The sequence below is a fragment of the Pseudophryne corroboree genome, assembly GCF_028390025.1.
Source record: "Pseudophryne corroboree isolate aPseCor3 chromosome 3 unlocalized genomic scaffold, aPseCor3.hap2 SUPER_3_unloc_58, whole genome shotgun sequence".
Classification (NCBI taxonomy): domain Eukaryota; kingdom Metazoa; phylum Chordata; class Amphibia; order Anura; family Myobatrachidae; genus Pseudophryne; species Pseudophryne corroboree.
In genome coordinates this window covers 642,787-656,450 of record NW_026967550.1, presented here as the reverse complement: position 1 = coordinate 656,450, position 13,664 = coordinate 642,787, and positions in this window count along the sequence as shown.

The following is a 13,664-nucleotide window of genomic DNA, read 5'->3' as shown; positions in this document are numbered from 1 at the left end:
TGTGACATACACATACCGAGCAGTTATACTCAGTACCGGCTGTGTCACTAACACTACATTATCCATATTACTACTACACCATGTGATATACACATACAGAGCAGTTATACTCAGTACCGGCTGTGTCACTAACGCTACATTATCCATATTACTGCTACACCATGTGACATACACATACAGAGCAGTTATACTCAGTACTGGCTGTGCCAATAACGCTGCATTATACATATTACTGTTACACCATGTGACATACACATACAGAGCAGTTATACTCAGTACCGGCTGTGTCACTAACATTACATTATCCATATTACTGCTATACCATGTGACATACACATACACAGCAGTTATACCCAGTACCGGCTGTGTCACTAACACTACATTATCCATATTACTGCTACACCATGTGACATACACATACAGAGCAGTTATACTCAGTACCGGCTGTGTCACTAACACTACATTATCCATATTACTACTACACCATGTGATATACACATACAGAGCAGTTATACTCAGTACCGGCTGTGCCACTAACACTACATTATCCATATTACTGCTACACCATGTGACATACACATACAGAGCAGTTATACTCAGTACCGGCTGTGTCACTAACATTACATTATCCATATTACTGCTACACCATGTGACATACACATACAGAGCAGTTATACTCAGTACCGGCTGTGTCACTAACACTACATTATCCATATTACTGCTACACCATGTGACATACATATACAGAGCAGTTATACTCAGTACCGGCTGTGTCACTAACGCTACATTATCCATATTACTGCTACACCATGTGATATACACATACAGAGCAGTTATACTCAGTACCGGCTGTGTCACTAACGCTACATTATCCATATTACTGCTACACCATGTGACATACACATACAGAGCAGTTATACTCAATACCGGCTGTGTCACTAATGCTACATTATCCATATTACTGCTACGCCATGTGACATACACATACAGAGCAGATATACTCAGTACCGGCTGTGTCACTAACATTACATTATCCATATTACTGCTACACCATGTGATATACACATACAGAGCAATTATACTCAGTACCGGCTGTGTCACTAACGCTACATTATCCATATTACTGCTACACCATGTGACATACACATACAGAGCAGTTATACTCAGTACTGGCTGTGTCACTAACACTACATTATCCATATTACTGCTACACCATGTGACATACACATACAGAGCAGTTATACTCAGTACCGGCTGTGTCACTAACGCTACATTATCCATATTACTGCTACACCATGTGACATACACATACCGAGCAGTTATACTCAGTACCGGCTGTGTCACTAACACTACATTATCCATATTACTACTACACCATGTGATATACACATACAGAGCAGTTATACTCAGTACCGGCTGTGTCACTAACGCTACATTATCCATATTACTGCTACACCATGTGACATACACATACAGAGCAGTTATACTCAGTACTGGCTGTGCCAATAACGCTGCATTATACATATTACTGTTACACCATGTGACATACACATACAGAGCAGTTATACTCAGTACCGGCTGTGTCACTAACATTACATTATCCATATTACTGCTATACCATGTGACATACACATACACAGCAGTTATACCCAGTACCGGCTGTGTCACTAACACTACATTATCCATATTACTGCTACACCATGTGACATACACATACAGAGCAGTTATACTCAGTACCGGCTGTGTCACTAACACTACATTATCCATATTACTACTACACCATGTGATATACACATACAGAGCAGTTATACTCAGTACCGGCTGTGCCACTAACACTACATTATCCATATTACTGCTACACCATGTGACATACACATACAGAGCAGTTATACTCAGTACCGGCTGTGTCACTAACATTACATTATCCATATTACTGCTACACCATGTGACATACACATACAGAGCAGTTATACTCAGTACCGGCTGTGTCACTAACACTACATTATCCATATTACTGCTACACCATGTGACATACATATACAGAGCAGTTATACTCAGTACCGGCTGTGTCACTAACGCTACATTATCCATATTACTGCTACACCATGTGACATACACATACAGAGCAGTTATACTCAGTACCGGCTGTGCTAATAACACTACATTATCCATATTACTGCTACACCATGTGACATACACATACAGAGCAGTTATACTCAGTACCGGCTGTGTCACTAACGCTACATTATCCATATTACTGCTACACCATGTGACATACACATACAGAGCAGTTATACTCAGTACCGGCTGTGTCACTAACACTACATTATCCATATTACTGCTACACCATGTGACATACACATACAGAGCAGTTATACTCAGTACCGGCTGTGTCACTAATACTACATTATCCATATTACTGCTACACCATGTGACATACACATACAGAGCAGTTATACTCAGTACCGGCTGTGTCACTAACGCTACATTATCCATATTACTGCTACACCATGTGACATACACATACAGAGCAGTTATACTCAGTACCGGCTGTGTCACTAACACTACATTATCCATATTACTTCTACACCATGTGATATACACATACAGAGCAGTTATACTCAGTACCGGCTGTGTCACTAACACTACATTATCCATATTACTTCTACACCATGTGACATACACATACAGAGCAGTTATACTCAGTACCGGCTGTGTCACTAACACTACATTATCCATATTACTGCTACACCATGTGACATACACATACAGAGCAGTTATACTCAGTACCGGCTGTGTCACTAACGCTACATTATCCATATTACTGCTACACCATGTGACATACACATACAGAGCAGTTATACTCAGTACCGGCTGTGTCACTAACATTACATTATCCATATTACTGCTATACCATGTGACATACACATACACAGCAGTTATACCCAGTACCGGCTGTGTCACTAACACTACATTATCCATATTACTGCTACACCATGTGACATACACATACAGAGCAGTTATACTCAGTACCGGCTGTGTCACTAACACTACATTATCCATATTACTACTACACCATGTGACATACACATACAGAGCAGTTATACTCAGTACCGGCTGTGTCACTAACATTACATTATCCATATTACTGCTACACCATGTGACATACACATACAGAGCAGTTATACTCAATACCGGCTGTGTCACTAATGCTACATTATCCATATTACTGCTACGCCATGTGACATACACATACAGAGCAGATATACTCAGTACCGGCTGTGCCACTAACACTACATTATCCATATTACTGCTACACCATGTGACATACACATACAGAGCAGTTATACTCAGTACCGGCTGTGCCACTAACACTACATTATCCATATTACTGCTACACCATGTGACATACACATACAGAGCAGTTATACTCAATACCGGCTGTGTCACTAATGCTACATTATCCATATTACTGCTACACCATGTGACATACACATACAGAGCAGATATACTCAGTACCGGCTGTGCCACTAACACTACATTATCCATATTACTGCTACACCATGTGACATACACATACAGAGCAGTTATACTCAGTACCGGCTGTGTCACTAACGCTACATTATCCATATTACAGCTACACCATGTGATATACACATACAGAGCAGTTATACTCAGTACCGGCTGTGTCACTAACATTACATTATCCATATTACTGCTACACCATGTGATATACACATACAGAGCAGTTATACTCAGTACCGGCTGGGTGGCATTCTGTATGCCGGCGGTCGGGCTCCCGGCGCCCAGTATACCGGCGCCGGGAGCCCGACCGCCGGCATACCGACACTTATTTTCCCTCGTGGGGGTCCACGACCCCCATAGAGGGAGAATAAAATAGTGTGGCGCTCGTAGCGCGCCACCGTGCCCGTAGCGTGGCGAGCGCAGCGAGCCCGCAAGGGGCTCATTTGCGCTCGCCACACTGTCGGTCAGCCGGCGGTCGGGCTCCCGGCGCCGGTATGCTGGGCGCCGGGAGCCCGACCGCCGGCCAGCCGTAGTGAACCCGTACCGGCTGTGTCACTAACGCTACATTATCCATATTACTGCTACACCATGTGACATACACATACAGAGCAGTTATACTCAGTACTGGCTGTGCCAATAACGCTGCATTATACATATTACTACTACACCATGTGACATACATATACAGAGCAGTTATACTCAGTACCGGCTGTGTCACTAACACTACATTATCCATATTACTGCTACACCATGTGACATACACATACAGAGCAGTTATACTCAGTACCGGCTGTGTCACTAACGCTACATTATCCATATTACTACTGCACCATGTGATATACACATACAGAGCAGTTATACTCAGTACCGGCTGTGTCACTAACGCTACATTATCCATATTACTGCTACACCATGTGACATACACATACAGAGCAGTTATACTCAGTACTGGCTGTGCCAATAACGCTGCATTATACATATTACTGTTACACCATGTGACATACACATACAGAGCAGTTATACTCAGTACCGGCTGTGTCACTAACATTACATTATCCATATTACTGCTATACCATGTGACATACACATACACAGCAGTTATACCCAGTACCGGCTGTGTCACTAACACTACATTATCCATATTACTGCTACACCATGTGACATACACATACAGAGCAGTTATACTCAGTACCGGCTGTGTCACTAACACTACATTATCCATATTACTACTACACCATGTGATATACACATACAGAGCAGTTATACTCAGTACCGGCTGTGCCACTAACACTACATTATCCATATTACTGCTACACCATGTGACATACACATACAGAGCAGTTATACTCAGTACCGGCTGTGTCACTAACATTACATTATCCATATTACTGCTACACCATGTGACATACACATACAGAGCAGTTATACTCAGTACCGGCTGTGTCACTAACACTACATTATCCATATTACTGCTACACCATGTGACATACATATACAGAGCAGTTATACTCAGTACCGGCTGTGTCACTAACGCTACATTATCCATATTACTGCTACACCATGTGATATACACATACAGAGCAGTTATACTCAGTACCGGCTGTGTCACTAACGCTACATTATCCATATTACTGCTACACCATGTGACATACACATACAGAGCAGATATACTCAGTACCGGCTGTGTCACTAATGCTACATTATCCATATTACTGCTACACCATGTGACATACACATACAGAGCAGATATACTCAGTACCGGCTGTGTCACTAACATTACATTATCCATATTACTGCTACACCATGTGATATACACATACAGAGCAATTATACTCAGTACCGGCTGTGTCACTAACATTACATTATCCATATTACTGCTACACCATGTGACATACACATACAGAGCAGTTATACTCAATACCGGCTGTGTTACTAATGCTACATTATCCATATTACTGCTACGCCATGTGACATACACATACAGAGCAGATATACTCAGTACCGGCTGTGTCACTAACATTACATTATCCATATTACTGCTACACCATGTGACATACATATACAGAGCAGTTATACTCAGTACCGGCTGTGTCACTAACGCTACATTATCCATATTACTACTACACCATGTGATATACACATACAGAGCAGTTATACTCAGTACCGGCTGTGCCACTAACACTACATTATCCATATTACTGCTACACCATGTGACATACACATACAGAGCAGTTATACTCAGTACCGGCTGTGTCACTAACACTACATTATCCATATTACTGCTACACCATGTGACATACACATACAGAGCAGTTATACTCAGTACCGGCTGTGTCACTAACACTACATTATCCATATTACTGCTACACCATGTGATATACACATACAGAGCAGTTATACTCAGTACAGGCTGTGTCACTAACACTACATTATCCATATTACTGCTACACCATGTGACATACACATACAGAGCAGTTATACTCAGTACCGGCTGTGTCACTAACATTACATTATCCATATTACTGCTATACCATGTGACATACACATACACAGCAGTTATACCCAGTACCGGCTGTGTCACTAACACTACATTATCCATATTACTGCTACACCATGTGACATACACATACAGAGCAGTTATACTCAGTACCGGCTGTGTCACTAACACTACATTATCCATATTACTACTACACCATGTGATATACACATACAGAGCAGTTATACTCAGTACCGGCTGTGCCACTAACACTACATTATCCATATTACTGCTACACCATGTGACATACACATACAGAGCAGTTATACTCAGTACCGGCTGTGTCACTAACATTACATTATCCATATTACTGCTACACCATGTGACATACACATACAGAGCAGTTATACTCAGTACCGGCTGTGTCACTAACACTACATTATCCATATTACTGCTACACCATGTGACATACATATACAGAGCAGTTATACTCAGTACCGGCTGTGTCACTAACGCTACATTATCCATATTACTGCTACACCATGTGATATACACATACAGAGCAGTTATACTCAGTACCGGCTGTGTCACTAACGCTACATTATCCATATTACTGCTACACCATGTGACATACACATACAGAGCAGTTATACTCAATACCGGCTGTGTCACTAATGCTACATTATCCATATTACTGCTACGCCATGTGACATACACATACAGAGCAGATATACTCAGTACCGGCTGTGTCACTAACATTACATTATCCATATTACTGCTACACCATGTGATATACACATACAGAGCAATTATACTCAGTACCGGCTGTGTCACTAACGCTACATTATCCATATTACTGCTACACCATGTGACATACACATACAGAGCAGTTATACTCAGTACCGGCTGTGCTAATAACACTACATTATCCATATTACTGCTACACCATGTGACATACACATACAGAGCAGTTATACTCAGTACCGGCTGTGTCACTAACACTACATTATCCATATTACTTCTACACCATGTGATATACACATACAGAGCAGTTATACTCAGTACCGGCTGTGTCACTAACACTACATTATCCATATTACTTCTACACCATGTGACATACACATACAGAGCAGTTATACTCAGTACCGGCTGTGTCACTAACGCTACATTATCCATATTACTGCTACACCATGTGACATACATATACAGAGCAGTTATACTCAGTACCGGCTGTGTCACTAACACTACATTATCCATATTACTGCTACACCATGTGACATACACATACAGAGCAGTTATACTCAGTACCGGCTGTGTCACTAACGCTACATTATCCATATTACTACTACACCATGTGATATACACATACAGAGCAGTTATACTCAGTACCGGCTGTGTCACTAACGCTACATTATCCATATTACTGCTACACCATGTGACATACACATACAGAGCAGTTATACTCAGTACTGGCTGTGCCAATAACGCTGCATTATACATATTACTGTTACACCATGTGACATACACATACAGAGCAGTTATACTCAGTACCGGCTGTGTCACTAACATTACATTATCCATATTACTGCTATACCATGTGACATACACATACACAGCAGTTATACCCAGTACCGGCTGTGTCACTAACACTACATTATCCATATTACTGCTACACCATGTGACATACACATACAGAGCAGTTATACTCAGTACCGGCTGTGTCACTAACACTACATTATCCATATTACTACTACACCATGTGATATACACATACAGAGCAGTTATACTCAGTACCGGCTGTGCCACTAACACTACATTATCCATATTACTGCTACACCATGTGACATACACATACAGAGCAGTTATACTCAGTACCGGCTGTGTCACTAACATTACATTATCCATATTACTGCTACACCATGTGACATACACATACAGAGCAGTTATACTCAGTACCGGCTGTGTCACTAACACTACATTATCCATATTACTGCTACACCATGTGACATACATATACAGAGCAGTTATACTCAGTACCGGCTGTGTCACTAACGCTACATTATCCATATTACTGCTACACCATGTGATATACACATACAGAGCAGTTATACTCAGTACCGGCTGTGTCACTAACGCTACATTATCCATATTACTGCTACACCATGTGACATACACATACAGAGCAGATATACTCAGTACCGGCTGTGTCACTAATGCTACATTATCCATATTACTGCTACACCATGTGACATACACATACAGAGCAGATATACTCAGTACCGGCTGTGTCACTAACATTACATTATCCATATTACTGCTACACCATGTGATATACACATACAGAGCAATTATACTCAGTACCGGCTGTGTCACTAACATTACATTATCCATATTACTGCTACACCATGTGACATACACATACAGAGCAGTTATACTCAATACCGGCTGTGTCACTAATGCTACATTATCCATATTACTGCTACGCCATGTGACATACACATACAGAGCAGATATACTCAGTACCGGCTGTGTCACTAACATTACATTATCCATATTACTGCTACACCATGTGACATACATATACAGAGCAGTTATACTCAGTACCGGCTGTGTCACTAACGCTACATTATCCATATTACTACTACACCATGTGATATACACATACAGAGCAGTTATACTCAGTACCGGCTGTGCCACTAACACTACATTATCCATATTACTGCTACACCATGTGACATACACATACAGAGCAGTTATACTCAGTACCGGCTGTGTCACTAACACTACATTATCCATATTACTGCTACACCATGTGACATACACATACAGAGCAGTTATACTCAGTACCGGCTGTGTCACTAACACTACATTATCCATATTACTGCTACACCATGTGATATACACATACAGAGCAGTTATACTCAGTACCGGCTGTGTCACTAACATTACATTATCCATATTACTGCTACACCATGTGACATACACATACAGAGCAGTTATACTCAATACCGGCTGTGTCACTAATGCTACATTATCCATATTACTGCTACGCCATGTGACATACACATACAGAGCAGATATACTCAGTACCGGCTGTGTCACTAACATTACATTATCCATATTACTGCTACACCATGTGATATACACATACAGAGCAATTATACTCAGTACCGGCTGTGTCACTAACGCTACATTATCCATATTACTGCTACACCATGTGACATACACATACAGAGCAGTTATACTCAGTACCGGCTGTGCTAATAACACTACATTATCCATATTACTGCTACACCATGTGACATACACATACAGAGCAGTTATACTCAGTACCGGCTGTGTCACTAACACTACATTATCCATATTACTGCTACACCATGTGACATACACATACAGAGCAGTTATACTCAGTACCGGCTGTGTCACTAACGCTACATTATCCATATTACTGCTACACCATGTGACATACACATACACAGCAGAAATACTCAGTACCGGCTGTGTCACTAACGCTACATTATCCATATTACTGCTACACCATGTGATATACACATACGGAGCAGTTATACCCAGTACCGGCTGTGTCACTAACGCTACATTATCCATATTACTGCTACACCATGTGATATACACATACAGAGCAGTTATACTCAGTACCGGCTGTGTCACTAACGCTACATTATCCATATTACTGCTACACCATGTGACATACAGAGCAGTTATACTCAGTACCGGCTGTGTCACTAACACTACATTATCCATATTACTGCTACACCATGTGACATACACATACAGAGCAGTTATACTCAGTACCGGCTGTGTCACTAATACTACATTATCCATATTACTGCTACACCATGTGACATACACATACAGAGCAGTTATACTCAGTACCGGCTGTGTCACTAACACTACATTATCCATATTACTGCTACACCATGTGACATACACATACAGAGCAGTTATACTCAGTACCGGCTGTGTCACTAACGCTACATTATCCATATTACTGCTACACCATGTGACATACACATACAGAGCAGTTATACTCAGTACCGGCTGTGTCACTAACACTACATTATCCATATTACTTCTACACCATGTGATATACACATACAGAGCAGTTATACTCAGTACCGGCTGTGTCACTAACACTACATTATCCATATTACTTCTACACCATGTGACATACACATACAGAGCAGTTATACTCAGTACCGGCTGTGTCACTAACACTACATTATCCATATTACTGCTACACCATGTGACATACACATACAGAGCAGTTATACTCAGTACCGGCTGTGTCACTAACGCTACATTACCCATATTACTGCTACACCATGTGACATACACATACAGAGCAGTTATACTCAGTACCGGCTGTGTCACTAACATTACATTATCCATATTACTGCTATACCATGTGACATACACATACACAGCAGTTATACCCAGTACCGGCTGTGTCACTAACACTACATTATCCATATTACTACTACACCATGTGACATACACATACAGAGCAGTTATACTCAGTACCGGCTGTGTCACTAACATTACATTATCCATATTACTACTACACCATGTGACATACACATACAGAGCAGATATACTCAGTACCGGCTGTGCCACTAACACTACATTATCCATATTACTGCTACACCATGTGACATACACATACAGAGCAGTTATACTCAGTACCGGCTGTGCCACTAACACTACATTATCCATATTACTGCTACACCATGTGACATACACATACAGAGCAGTTATACTCAATACCGGCTGTGTCACTAATGCTACATTATCCATATTACTGCTACACCATGTGACATACACATACAGAGCAGTTATACTCAGTACCGGCTGTGTCACTAACGCTACATTATCCATATTACAGCTACAGCATGTTATATACACATACAGAGCAGTTATACTCAGTACCGGCTGTGTCACTAACATTACATTATCCATATTACTGCTACACCATGTGATATACACATACAGAGCAGTTATACTCAGTACCGGCTGGGTGGCATTCTGTATGCCGGCGGTCGGGCTCCCGGCGCCCAGTATACCGGCGCCGGGAGCCCGACCGCCGGCATACCGACACTTATTTTCCCTCGTGGGGGTCCACGACCCCCATAGAGGGAGAATAAAATAGTGTGGCGCGCGTAGCGCGCCACCGTGCCCGTAGCGTGGCGAGCGCAGCGAGCCCGCAAGGGGCTCATTTGCGCTCGCCACACTGTCGGTCAGCCGGCGGTCGGGCTCCCGGCGCCGGTATGCTGGGCGCCGGGAGCCCGACCGCCGGCCAGCCGTAGTGAACCCGTACCGGCTGTGTCACTAACGCTACATTATCCATATTACTGCTACACCATGTGACATACACATACAGAGCAGTTATACTCAGTACTGGCTGTGCCAATAACGCTGCATTATACATATTACTACTACACCATGTGACATACATATACAGAGCAGTTATACTCAGTACCGGCTGTGTCACTAACACTACATTATCCATATTACTGCTACACCATGTGACATACACATACAGAGCAGTTATACTCAGTACCGGCTGTGTCACTAACGCTACATTATCCATATTACTACTACACCATGTGATATACACATACAGAGCAGTTATACTCAGTACCGGCTGTGTCACTAACGCTACATTATCCATATTACTGCTACACCATGTGACATACACATACAGAGCAGTTATACTCAGTACTGGCTGTGCCAATAACGCTGCATTATACATATTACTGTTACACCATGTGACATACACATACAGAGCAGTTATACTCAGTACCGGCTGTGTCACTAACATTACATTATCCATATTACTGCTATACCATGTGACATACACATACACAGCAGTTATACCCAGTACCGGCTGTGTCACTAACACTACATTATCCATATTACTGCTACACCATGTGACATACACATACAGAGCAGTTATACTCAGTACCGGCTGTGTCACTAACACTACATTATCCATATTACTACTACACCATGTGATATACACATACAGAGCAGTTATACTCAGTACCGGCTGTGCCACTAACACTACATTATCCATATTACTGCTACACCATGTGACATACACATACAGAGCAGTTATACTCAGTACCGGCTGTGTCACTAACATTACATTATCCATATTACTGCTACACCATGTGACATACACATACAGAGCAGTTATACTCAGTACCGGCTGTGTCACTAACACTACATTATCCATATTACTGCTACACCATGTGACATACATATACAGAGCAGTTATACTCAGTACCGGCTGTGTCACTAACGCTACATTATCCATATTACTGCTACACCATGTGATATACACATACAGAGCAGTTATACTCAGTACCGGCTGTGTCACTAACGCTACATTATCCATATTACTGCTACACCATGTGACATACACATACAGAGCAGTTATACTCAGTACCGGCTGTGTCACTAACACTACATTATCCATATTACTGCTACACCATGTGATATACACATACAGAGCAGTTATACTCAGTACCGGCTGTGTCACTAACATTACATTATCCATATTACTGCTACACCATGTGACATACACATACAGAGCAGTTATACTCAATACCGGCTGTGTCACTAATGCTACATTATCCATATTACTGCTACGCCATGTGACATACACATACAGAGCAGATATACTCAGTACCGGCTGTGTCACTAACATTACATTATCCATATTACTGCTACACCATGTGATATACACATACAGAGCAATTATACTCAGTCAGTGGCGGTTCTTGCCACGGGCAAGCAGGACTTTTGCCCGGGGCGCCGCCTTCCGGAGGGCGCTGGCGCCTTCCGGAGGGCGCCGCACCGTGGCAAGATCCGCCACTGCCGCCCGCTGTGTCCCCCGTCCGCTGCCCGCTGCCGTCCCCTGTGAAGGGAACTAGACGCTATGCGTCTAGTTTCCCTTCGTGGAGAGTAACTGCTGAGCGGTGCGCGATGACGTCATCGCGCACCGCACAGCAAAGGTCCTCTCCACGAAGGGAACTAGACGCATAGCGTCTAGTTTCTCTTCGTGGAGAGGACCTTTTGCTGTGCGGTGCGCGATGACGTCATCGCGCACCGCTCAGCAGTCATGCGGCGCTTTCAATGTACAGGGGGCGTGACTCACCACGCCCCCTGTATTAGGCCACGCCCCTTTCTCGCCCGGGGCGCTCTGCGCCCTGGAACCGGCCCTGTACTCAGTATCGGCTGTGTCACTAACGCTACATTATCCATATTACTGCTACACCATGTGACATACACATACAGAGCAGTTATACTCAGTACCGGCTGTGCTAATAACACTACATTATCCATATTACTGCTACACCATGTGACATACACATACAGAGCAGTTATACTCAGTACCGGCTGTGTCACTAACACTACATTATCCATATTACTGCTACACCATGTGACATACACATACAGAGCAGTTATACCCAGTACCGGCTGTGTCACTAACGCTACATTATCCATATTACTGCTACACCATGTGATATACACATACAGAGCAGTTATACTCAGTACCGGCTGTGTCACTAACGCTACATTATCCATATTACTGCTACACCATGTGATATACACATACAGAGCAGTTATACCCAGTACC